Source organism: Penaeus monodon, chromosome 17, assembly GCF_015228065.2.
Source record: "Penaeus monodon isolate SGIC_2016 chromosome 17, NSTDA_Pmon_1, whole genome shotgun sequence".
Classification (NCBI taxonomy): Eukaryota; Metazoa; Arthropoda; class Malacostraca; order Decapoda; family Penaeidae; genus Penaeus; species Penaeus monodon.
In genome coordinates this window covers 3,035,805-3,048,022 of record NC_051402.1, presented here as the reverse complement: position 1 = coordinate 3,048,022, position 12,218 = coordinate 3,035,805, and positions in this window count along the sequence as shown.

The window sequence follows — 12,218 nt, the reverse complement described above, 5'->3', positions numbered from 1 at the left end:
TATCTATCCGTCTCTGCGTGTCTGTATCTCTCTGTGTCCCCACCGACGGCCGCTAGGACGATGCCCCGTTACCTTGCAATGAGACACCCTTGGCGCCCTTGGTTTTCCCATGGGCGTCCTACAGGATTTCACTTGATGACCGCCGCGCTGTAGCAAGGGGAGGAGGAGGGGGAGGTGGAAGGGGGGGGGAAGGGAGAGATAAGTGAGGTAGATAAACCCGGTCGATAGACGAGGAGAAACGAGTCGGAGGACGCTGGGGAAGGTTGAGCGTTTGCCAAAATATATAAATTGTTTGTTTGTAATCAAAGAATGATAAATAATGACAGCATAATAGATAATAATCATGCGAATATATAATTAATAATAGAAATTGATTCGTCATTATTACTGATAACAATGTAATAGATGATAATCATACAAATAAATGATTCTCTCTAGAAATGAATTCGTTAATAAGTTTATAATATAAAAATGATAAATGATGATAGCATGATGGATGATATTCATATAAATAAACGATAAAATAAAACAAGAAAAGCAAATTATAGACGAGTAGAATTAGAATAAAGAAAATGATTGATAACTGAAAGAATGAAATAAAATAAATAAATTATCATTTCTCTTCGATGAAATGATAATGAGTGTTACGTCATTCATAGGGAATTAATAAAAAAAAGTAATGTATGATTACGAAATAATGAATAATAACCATATAAATAAATGATGAAGTGCAATCAGACAGAGAAAGAAAAGCTAATAATTACATGATAAATGATAACGAAATAATAAATAAAAAAACAAACAAAATAAGAAAATCGATAAAAAACGGAATAGAATAGAATGATAATAAATGAACGAATTCGTATATAAATTCGTTGAGGAAATCTCCCTTTCGGATGAACTGATAAGCCGGTCGATCGTTGCGTCACTCGCCTGATGGGGGAGGGGGGGGGGGAAGGACAATGGCTCCGGATAAAATACTTGACACGTATTTTAGTCCTTCGTCTCTCTCTCTCTCTCTCTCTCTCTATCTCTTCTTTTTCTTTTTCTTTTTTTTTCTTTTTCTTTCTCTTTCTCTGTCTCTGTTTCTGTCTTTGTCTCTGTCTCTCTGTCTGTCTGTCTGTCTGTCTGTCTGTCTGTCTGTCTCTCTCTCTCTCTCTCTCTTCTCTCTCTCTCTCTCTCTCTCTCTCTCTCTCTCTCTCTCTCCTCTCTCTCCTCTCCCTCCCCTCCCTCCCTCCCTATCTTCCCTCCCTGCCTCCCTCCCTCTCTTCCCTGCCTCCCTCCCTCTCTCCCTCGCTCCCTTAATCAATTTACTACATTCACACAGCCATGGCCGATCTCCCTCCCAAAAAGATACGCTGTCATTTTTATTATTCCAGCCGCAAAGACCGACGGGGGTATTAATTTTGGCGACCCGCGTGTCCCGACAGCCAAATTAAGTGCCGGTCAAAAAGACCTAGGGCGATAAGAGAAGGCCAGAGGAGTTTATTTAAATCATCGAAAACAAGGCGCGAGGAGGAGGGAGGCGAAGGAGGAAGGAGAAGGAAAAGGTGAAGATGGAGATGAAGAAATGGAGAAAGGATTGAGGGAGAGAGGGAAGGAGGGAGGGAGAGAGGGAAGGAGGGAGGGAGAGAGGAGGGAGGGAGGGAGGGAGGGAGCGCGGGAGGAAGGGTGGGAGGGAGGGAAGGAAGGAAGAATGGAAGTAAGTAAGTAAGGAAGGAAGGAGGGAGATGAAGGGAGGGAAGAGAAAGAGAGAGAGAGAGGAAGGGAAGAAAGAGAGAAGAAAATAAGGAAGAAAAAATGAAGGGCGTCCTGTATCATCCCGTCGGCTGATTCAAGAAGCTGCTAGACAATTCATCTCTGGATTTTAGTTGATCATATCTTTATTTACGTTTTTTTTCTCCCTTTTTTAGGGGGGGGGTTGAAGTTGGGAGCAAAGTTATGACCTGTTGACGATATGAGCTTGATTGGAGGAAGAGGGGGAAGAAGGGGAGGGGGAGAAGGGGAGGAGGAGGTGGGGGGGAGAAGGGGAGGGCGAGGAAGAGGAAGAGAAGGAGAAGGAGAAGAAGAAACCGAAGAAAATAAGTAGAAGTAGAAGTTGAAGATATAGAAGAAGATGAGAAGAAGAAGAAGAAGAAGAAGAAGAAATAATAGAATATGAGAAGAATAAGAAGAAAAGAAAAAGAAGAAGTAAAAGGAGAAGGAGAGAAGGAGAAGGAGAAGGAGAAGGAGAAGAAGAAGAAGAAGAAGAAGAAGGAGGAGGAGAAGGAGAAGGAGAAGGAGAAGGAGAAGGAGAAGGAGAAGGAGAAGGAGAAGAAGGAGGAGGAGAGGAGAAGGAGGGAAAGAGAGGGAGTGGGAGGGAGGAAGGGAGGATGACAGGGAGAGGGAGGAAGAGAGGGAGAGGGAGGGAGGGAGGGCTGCTCAGAAAGGGCTGGATTGTTTTAAAATTATAATGGCAAAGGGTGAAATATTGTGCTGGTCTAGAGGGAGAGAGGGAGGGAGGGAGGAAGAGAGAAGGAAGGTGGGAAGGAGGGGGTTAGGGAGAGAGAGAGAAGGATAGCGAAGGAGGGGAGAGAGGGAGACAGAAAGAGAGAAAGAAAACGAGGAAGAGAAAAAGAGGGGGGGGGGAGGAAGAGGGAGAGAGGGAGAGAGAAGGAGGGAGCGAGGGAGATAGATAGATAGGTAGAGATTGACAGATAGACAGATAGATAGATAGATAGATAGAGAGAGAGAGAGAGAGAGAGAGAGAGAGAGAGAGAGAGAGAGAGAGAGAGAGAGAGAGAGAGACATAGAGACAGAGCGATGAGAGGGAGGAAAATGGGGAAGGAAGAGGAAAGGAGGGAGAGCGAAAGACCGAGAAAGAGAAAAAGAATAGAGGAAATTGAGGGAAACATAAAGAGAGTGAGAGGGACAGACGACCAAAATAAAGCGACCACCAAACGGAATATTAAAATGCAAAAGATTTTAGATTTTGATAATTAAAACCACAAAGACAAAGACAAAATCAACAACAAAACAAAAACAAAAACAACGGCAACAAAAACAACAACAAAATATTCGCCCTCACCCACGTCTTCTCCCCCCCCCTCCCCTCTCCTTTGTCTTGTCTATTTCCTTATTTTTCTCTTCTTGTTTACATTCTCCGCTGCGTCCTTGTTTATTCCACTTTATTCTTATCGTATCCTTCGCCTCCCAAATGCTTGTCTTCCTCCTCTCGCCTTTCCCTCCTCTCCTCTCCTTTGTCTGTCTATTCACTTACTTTTATTCTTTTTGTTTACATTCTCCTCTCCGTCCTTGTTTATTCATTTTTGTTTTTATCTCCTTCCTTGTCTCTCGCGCGGCCAAAAGGGAACCTCGTGACGTCACGGCGAGGCTTTTCAAAAACTTTTTTTTTTTTTTTTTTTTTTTTTTTTTTCTAATGGCGGCGGCGCGTCTGACGAGGTTTTTAAGGAGATGGTTTATTATTGTGGTTTCTTGTTCATTTTTTTTCCTGTTATTGTTATCTATCACCATCATCATCATCATCATTATCATTATTATCACCACCACCACCACCAACACCACCACCATCATCGTCATCATCATCATCATCATCATCATCATCATCATCATCATCATCATCGTCATCACCACCATCCTCTTCGTCACCATCATCGTCATCATCACCATCATCGTCATCATCACCATCATCACCTTTTATCACTATTGTTGTTATTAACTGTTACTTATGTTATTATCATCATCACAGCGATGATAAACAAAGAATATGAATTAAATAAATATGAGAAAAGAAGATAGATGGATAGATAGATAGATAGATAGAGAGAGAGAGAGAGAGAGAGAGAGAGAGAGAGAGAGAGAGAGAGAGAGAGAGAGAGAGAGAGAGAGGGGGGGGAAGAGAAGAGAAGAGAAGAGAAGGAGGAAGAGAGGAAGAGAGGAGTAAGAATAGGAAGAAAACGGAGATGAGAATGAGGAATAGGAGCGGAGGGAAAAGTAGGAAGAGGAGGAGAAAGAGGAGGAGGTGAAGAAGGAGAAAGAGAAGGAGGAAGAGGAGGATGAAAAGGAGAAAGAGGAGGGGGAGGGGAAGGGAAAAGGGGAGGGGGGGGGGGAGGGGAGAGAGGAAGAAGAAGAAGAAGAAAAAAGATGAAGACAAAGACGAAGAACTGGAGAAAGGGAATAAGAAAATAAAGAAGAAAAGGAAGGAGGAGGAGTTGGAGATGGAAAAATATTGTGAAGAGGAGGAAGAGAAAAGGGAAAGGGAGGAGGCTGAAGAAGAAAAAGAAAAAGAAGGAGAAGAAGAAGAAGATGATGAAGGAGAAGAAGAAGAAGAAGAAGGAGAAGAAGAAGAAGGTGAAGGAGAAGAAAAAGAAAAAGAAAAAGAAGAAGAAGAAGAAGAAGAAGAAGAAGAAGGAGAAGGAGAAGGAGAAGAAGAACAAGAACAAGAACAAGAACAAGAACAAGAACAAGAACAAGAACAAGAACAACAACAACAACAACAACAATAACATCATCAACAACAACAACAACAGCAACAATGACGACAACAAGAACGACAACAACAACAACACCAACGACAACAACAACGGCAGGACGGAGGGTGCGCGCCGTGCCTCCGCCCCCGTGCCCCCCCCCCCCCCAGCCGGGCATCCTGACCCGCGGCCTGTTATCTCCCTTATCGCGCCGCGCGAAACCCGGCGTCGCGATCGCCGCCTTCCACGGCGCCTTTGGCCCTCTTCCCACGTCAATTATGCAAATGCGCTTTCCTCCGGCCGCCCTGCCATTGGAAACCTTTGGGGGGAGGCAGGAGGGAGGGGGGAGTGGGGGGGAGTGGGGAGTAGGAGGGGGAGGGAGGGAGGGGGTGGGGGAAGAGGCGAAGGAAGAGGAGGTGATGGGGGAGGGGGAGGGGGAGGGGGAGGCGTCATTAATTGTTTCGTGAAGGAAAACGTCTTATTGATGGGGGAGGGGAGGGGGGGGGAGTAAGAGGAGTGGGATGGAGAGGGGGAGGGGAAGGGAGTGGGGGAGAGGAAGGGGAGTAGGAAGGAGGAAAGGGAGGTGGCGGAGGAAGGGGAGAGGGAGAAGGGGGAGAGGAAGGAGAGAAGGAGGGAGGAAAGGGAGATGGCGGAGGAAGGGGAAGGGGAGAAGAGAGGGGAGGCGAGTTGGGGGTTGGAAGGTGAGTGAGGGAAGGGAGGGGAGGGAAGGGGAGATAGTAGGGTGGGGGAGGAAAAAGGAGTGGAATGGAGGAGATGAAGGGGGGGGAGTGAAAATGGAAAGAGGGTGGACGGAGGTGGAGAAGTCTGGGAGGGTGGACGTTTTTGTTCAGTGCTCTTCCACGCTTGTTCGAGGTATTGCTCTGTTATTGGCACTCTTCTAAGTCTTAATTCTTCTTCCACTACTACTTCTTTTTGATCTTCTTCTTCTTCTTCTTCTTCTTCTTCCTCCTCTTCCTCCTCCTCCTCTCCTCCTCCTCCCCCCACCTCCTCTTCTTCCCCCACATCCTCCTCCTTCTCCTCCACATTCTTCTTCTTCTTCTTCTTCTTCTTCTTCTTAACCTTTCACCCCATCATCCACTTTCTTCTTGCTGTCCTTCCCCGTCCCTTCACGCCCTCGCGGGATCAGGAACGGGTTTGATGCAGCTCCGAGATATTCACCAAGGTATTCGTTCATTCATTCGGTATTTACTTGTTTAAATGCCTCTCTCTCTGTCTCTGTCTCTGTCTCTGTCTGTCTCTGTCTCCTCTCTCTCTCTCTCTCTCTCTCTCTCTCTCTCTCTCTCTCTCTCTCTCTCCTCTATCTCTTTCTCTCTCTTTTATATGTATAATATATATATATATATATCATATATTAACTATATATATATATATATATATATATATATATATGTGTGTGTGTGTGTGTGTGTGTTGTGTGTGTGTGTGTGTGGTGTGTGTGTGTATGTGTGTGTGTAATTTTTATGTATGCTATTCTTAATCTTCTTAAGATAACTGAAGGCTTTAATTCTATCTCCTGGAAAATTCTTTTCCTACAGTTTTTCTCATGTTTTCTCTTTTATTTTATTTTTTCATTCCTTCCTATTTCCCCCTTTTTATCCTTCGGTGCACCTCGTCCCGTCTCGTCTCGTTCCCCCGCGGAATGCTATGTCTTGATGACCTCGCGACCTTATGACCTTAACTGGAGCTGCTGGCGATCTCCCCCTCCCCTCCCTCGCTTCACTCTCCCCTGCTCCCTCCCCTTCTCCCTCTTCCCTCCCTTGTTCCCTCGTCTTCTCCCTCTTCCCCGTCTTTTCTCCTTTGTTTTCTCCCTCTCCCTCTCTCGCTTATTTCCCTCTCCTTCTTTCGCTTGTTTCCTCTCCTTCCCCCTCTTCTCTCCCTTTGTTCCCTCCCTTTCTCCCTCTTCCTCTCTCCCTTGTTCCCTCCTATTAGCGTCTCTCCCACCACTTGTTCCTTTTCTACAATCCTCTTCTCTCGCTTCTCCTTCCCTTCTCTACCTTCCTCTCCATACTCTTTCTTCCCTATTCCCTTTCATCCTCTGCCTTGCTATGCCCTTTCACCTTTCAGCTTCCCCGTTTCCCATTCTCCTTCGTCTTCCCCTTTTCCCTCCCCACAACCTCCTCTACCTCCCACCTCTTCAATCTTCCCCCCTCTCCCCTCTCCCCTCTCCCCTCTCTCCTCCAAACTTTTTCCTCCATCAACTCCCTATCCTCTCCCCCTCCCCTTCTCCCTCCCCCCATTTCCCCTCTCCCCTACCTCATTTCCCCTCTCCCCCTTCCCCCTTCCCTCCATCACCTTCCTATTCTTTCCCTCCTCTCCCCCCCCCTCCAATTTCCCTTCTCCCCTCTTCGTTCCCCCCTCCCCCTCCCCCCCATTCTCCGAACCTTGCATGACCTTCAGCAGGCAAGTTCCCGTGACCTTTGTGGCTCTGCCCTGGCTGATGGAGGGAAGGGGGGAAGGGGAGAGAGGAAGGGGAGGAGAAGGGGAGGAGAGGCGAGGAGAAGGGGAGGAGGGGAGGGGAGGAGAAAGGGAGGAGAAGGGGAGGAGAAGGGGAGGGGAGGAGAAGGGGAGAAGGGGTGATGGTGGAGAGACTCCTTTTAGGAAGTGGAAGGCCTGATAAGAGACACGAAGGAGAGGTGGAGGGCGGCGGAGGAGGCACGAGATGGATGTCATGTGGATTTTTTTTTCATTTGGGATCGTTGTTTTTTGTTGGGGGGGAAGGGGAAGGAGGGAGAGAGGGAAGGGGGGGAGGAGGGAGAGGGAAGGAGGAGGAATGGAGGGAGAGCGAGAGGGAAAGGGATAGGGAGATGGAGAGGGAGAGAGGGAGAGGGAGAGAGGGAGAGGGAGAGAGGGAAAGGGAAAGAGGGAAAGGGAAAGAGAGAGAGGGAGAGAGAGAGAGAGAGAGAGAGAGAGAGAGAGAGAGAGAGAGAGAGAGAGAGAGAGAGAGAGAGAGGGGGGGGGAGATAAAAAGAGAGAGGGAAGGAGATAAAGGAGAGACGAGGGAGGGAGGGAGAAAAAGGAGAGGGAGGGAGGGAGGGAGGGAGAAATGGCCTTATTGGGCAGAGTCATTTACAAAAGGCGATAAGAATTTTGCACTTAACGTGAAGACAGTTCGTGCAAGAGGAAAGATTGCAAAGAGAGGAAACACGTTAACAAGGTGCAACAGGTGATGCAAATGATGCAAGAGTATTCTTTGAGGAAATTAAAAAGAAAAGAAACACATACAACACTCACTCACTCACTCACTCACTCACTCACTCACTCACTCACCCTCACTCACTCACCACTCACTCCTCACTCACTCACCTCACTCACTCACTCACTCCACTCACTCCACCACTCTCTCACTTCACTCCACTCAACTCACTCACTCACTCTCTCTCTCTTCCTCTCATCACTCACTCACTCACTCACTCACTCCCACTCACTCTGCTCACTTCACTCACTCACTCACTTCTCTCACTCACTCACTCACTCACTCTCTCTCTCTCTCTCTCCACTCACTCACTCACTAACTCACTCACTCTCACTCAATCACTCACTCACGCACTCACTCTCTCACTCACTCTCTCACTCACTCACTCACTCACTCACTCTCTCACTCACTCTCTCACTCACTCTCTCACTCACTCTCTCACTCATGTACTCATTTACACACGAGACTAGGTAAGGTAACACGAGGGTGAGGGAGAGGAGGAGGGAGATTATGGGGTGGAGGGGGGGGTGAAGGAGGGGTATGAGAGAGTGGAGGAGGGGGGGTGATGGGGATGGAGGAGGGAGATGGAAGCTAGGGAGGAGGGAGGGTGGAGAAGGGGGGATGAGGGTGAGGAATGAGAGGGAGGGGGGTGAGGGGGGAGGGGGAGGGGGAGGAAGGAGTGTTTTTTATGAGAGGGAGAAGAGGTGGGGGAGGGGGGAGAAGGGGTGGTGGGAGGGGGAAGAGGGAGGGGTGAGGGAGGAAGACACAAGATATGTGTGAGAAATAGGAGAGGAAAGTAGGTAAACGAGATGAGAGAGAGATAGAAAGAAGAAGAAATGGCGAAATGCACAACGAGACTCGCCGAAGATATCTGAAAGAAAAAAAAAATCTTATCTTTCCCTGATGTTTTCAGTCTTTTCTCTTCCTCTGCCCCCCCCCCCTTTTCATTTTTATCTCGCTCTTTTGTTCCAATATTCCCTTGCTCCAGCCTTTTATTTTTAATTTATTTTATTTCCTTTTTTATTCACGTACTCTCGCTCCCATTTTCGTCCGTTCACTTTATTATTTTTCCTTCTATTTTCCACACTTCGCTATTTCATGACATCGGAATGTGGAAAACCTTCAGGAGTCTTCCTGGTCGGAATCCACTCTCTCTGCTCCCTCCTCCTCTCCCTCTCCCTCTCTATCTCCCTTTGCCTCTCCCTCTCCCTCTCTATCTCCCTTTGCCTCTCCCTCTCTCTCTTCTCCCTTTTGCCTCTCCCTCTCCCGCTTATCTCTCTTTGCCTCCCTCCCTCTCCCTCTCTATCTCTCCTTTGCCTCTTTTTTTCCCTCTCCCTCTCTTTCTCCCTTTGCCTCTCCCTCTCCCTCTCTATCTCCCTTTGCCTCTCCCCTCCCTTCTCTATCGTCTCCCCTTTGCCTCTCCCTTCCCTCTCTATCTCCCTTTGCCTCTCCCTCTCTCTCTATCTCCCTTTGCCTCTCCCTCTCCCTCTCTATCTCCCTTTGCCTCTCCCTCTCTCTCTATCTCTCTTTGCCTCTCCCTCTCCCTCTCTATCTCCCTTTGCCTTCCCCTCTCTCTCTTTCTCACTTTGCCTCTCCCTCTCCCTCACATTTGCCTCTTCCTCTCCCTCTATCCTTCTCTCTCTCTCTCTCTCTCTCTCTCTCTCTCTCTCTCTCTCTCTCTTCTTCTTCTTCTTCTTCTTCTTCTGCTTCTTCTTCTTCTTCTTCTTCTTCTATTTCTTCATCCTCTTCTCCTCATCTCCCCTATCCCTCCCCTTTCTATACCCCCTGCCCCCTCTACCTTCCTCTCTCTGTCTCTCTTTTCTTCATTCCCTCTCATTTCCTCTTCTTCCCCCCCCCCCCCCCGCTTGTACAGTTCCACCCTTCTCGTGAAAAATATTCATTTGTTCAGTTTGTGTGCTTTTCATCTCCTTTTCGTTCAGTTGTCCATCTCTTTTTTATTGCACTCTGTTCTCTAACTCTCTTTTCTTTTCCTCTCTAACTCTGTTTCCCCCCTCTCTAACACTCTCTTCTTTCACTTTCTCTCTCTAACTCATTTTTTCCTAAATAATTTTTCCCCTCTCTAACTCACTTTTTTCTCGTCTCCAACTCACTTGTTTCCCCTCTCTGTCTCCCCTTTTTCCATCTCTAACTCGTCCTTTTTTCCCTTCCTCTAACTCACTCTTCCCCTCCCCCCCCCTCTAACTTACTCTTTTCCCCTCTCTAACTCACTCCCTTTTCTAATTCACCCTTTTCCCCCTCTCTAACACACTTTTTCCCCTCTCACTTTTTCCCCCCTCTCCAAGTCACTCTTCTTTCCCTCTCTAACTCACTTTTCTCTCTCTAACTCACTCTTCCCCCCCTAACGCACTCATTTTTCCCCTTTCTAACTCACTTTTTCCCCTCCTCTCTAACCCACTCTTCTCTCCCTTTCTCACTCTTTCTCCCCTCTCTAGCTCACTATTTTTTTCCTATTTAATTTTTTTCCCTCTCTAACTCACGCTTTTCTTCCTCTCGCTTACTCACCCCCCCCCCCTGTAACACACTCTTTCCCAGTGTATCTTGTTCATTTCTGTTCAATTGTTCGCTCGTTTGTTCACCTGAACATTTTTCTTGGAGGATTTTCTTTCGTTGCTTTCTCTCGTTTGTTCTTCTTGCTCGTTAATCCGCGTCATTTGTCGGATCGGATTTCGGTTTTCTTCTCTTCCTGCTCCTTCTTGTCTTTGTTTTTATTATCATGCTTTATTGTTCTTTCCGTCTTTCTGATCCTTATTTTTATTTTCTTTTTTCCTGCTCCTTCTTGTCTTTGTTTTTATTATCATGCTTTATTGTTCTTTCCGTCTTTCTGATCCTTATTTTTATTATTATACATTACTATTTTTTCGTTTTTCTAATCTTTGTATTATAAATGTTTCTTATTCTTCTCTCTCTCTCTCTCTCTCTCGCTCTCTCTCTGTCTTTCTTTCTCTCTCTCTCTCTCTCTCTCTCTCTCTCTCTCTCTCTCTCTCTCTCTCTCTCTCTCTCTCTCTCTCTCTCTCTCTCTCTCTCTTTTCTCTCTCTCTCTCTATCTTTGAAGTATCGTCTGTTGATTCAGTTAATTTTGTTTTCATTGTATCTTTCTCTCTTCGTCTTCTCTTTCTCGCATCTTTCGTATGTTTAGTTCAAAGGCCGTTTGTTCTCGCTCCTTACTGTGAAGGAGGGAGGGGGGAGAGGGAGAGGGGAGGGGGAGGGGGAGAGGGAGAAGGGGATGGGGAAGGGGAAATGAAATGGGGAGGGAGGGAGACGGGGAATGGGGAGGGGAGGGGAAAGGGAGAGGGGGAGGGGAGGGCGAAGGGGATGGAGAGGGAATGGGGAAGGGAGAGGGAGAGGGAGAGGGGGAGAGGGAGGGGAGGGCGAAGGGTAAGGGGAGAGGGAGAGGGAATGGGGAGGGGAATAGGGTGAAGGTGAGGGGGAGGAAGAGGGAGAAGGTGAGAGTGAGAGCGAGAGCGAGAGAGAGAGAGAGAGAGAGAGAGAGAGAGAGAGAGAGAGAGAGAGAGAGAGAGAGAGAGAGAGAGAGAGAGAGAGAGAGAGAGAACGGAAGAAAGAAAGAAAGAGACAAGGATATAATCGCATTCCATTTACACATCCCCCCCCACCCAAAAAAAATAAAAAATAAAAAGACCCAAATAAAAGGAAAAGGGAAGAGAAAAAAGAAGACGAATAAAAAAACGAAAATAACGATCCCATCGCCATAAAGTTATGCTTGCGATCACAGGCACGGACGTAAGTGCGTGCAATCATGACCAAGTGTTTTCTGCATGATTGGCTCCCCCGATAGGTCAGTTGCACAAACGGCAACATCCGGCTGACCGTGACCCCGGCCTGTGACCCCGCCCGACCGGCCTTTGTTTACCCTGCAGCCTAGATGTAGCGGTGCCCGGCGGGGGGGGGGGGGAGAAAACAACAACACCGCATTGGTGGGTGGTTATATATGTGTGTGTGTGCGTGTGCGTGTGTGTGTATGTGTGTGTGTGTGTGTTTGTGTGTGTGTGTTTGTGTGTGTGTGTGTGTGTGTATGTGTGTGTGTGTGTGTGTGTGTGCGCGCAAGTGTGCATATAAATGTATGCGTATCAGTATTCGTGCGTGCAAGCGTACTTACTGCACATGAACATACACATCTACAACAATTACATAGCTGCACATACAAATACCTTCCCTGTATGTACATATATATACCCACACTTTTGTAAGTAGAGAGACACGCGCACACATTAAAAAGTAGAAAAATTAAGAGAAAAAACTAATGGAATATATTTTTATAATCTTTCTTTTTTTCTTTTCTTTTCTTTTCTTTCTTTCTTTTTTCTTCTTTTCATATTTTCTCTTAATCCTCTTGGGCATAATTTCTGCACATGAGGAATGAGTTAGAAATTGGCATGTTGGTAATTATGGAAATGATTATTAGGAGTGGCGTGCGTGCAGCGGCGTCGGCCGTGCATGAGCGAAGGCTTGCAAGCACACGAAACGGAGGGATGGAAAGAAGGATGATAAATGAGGAA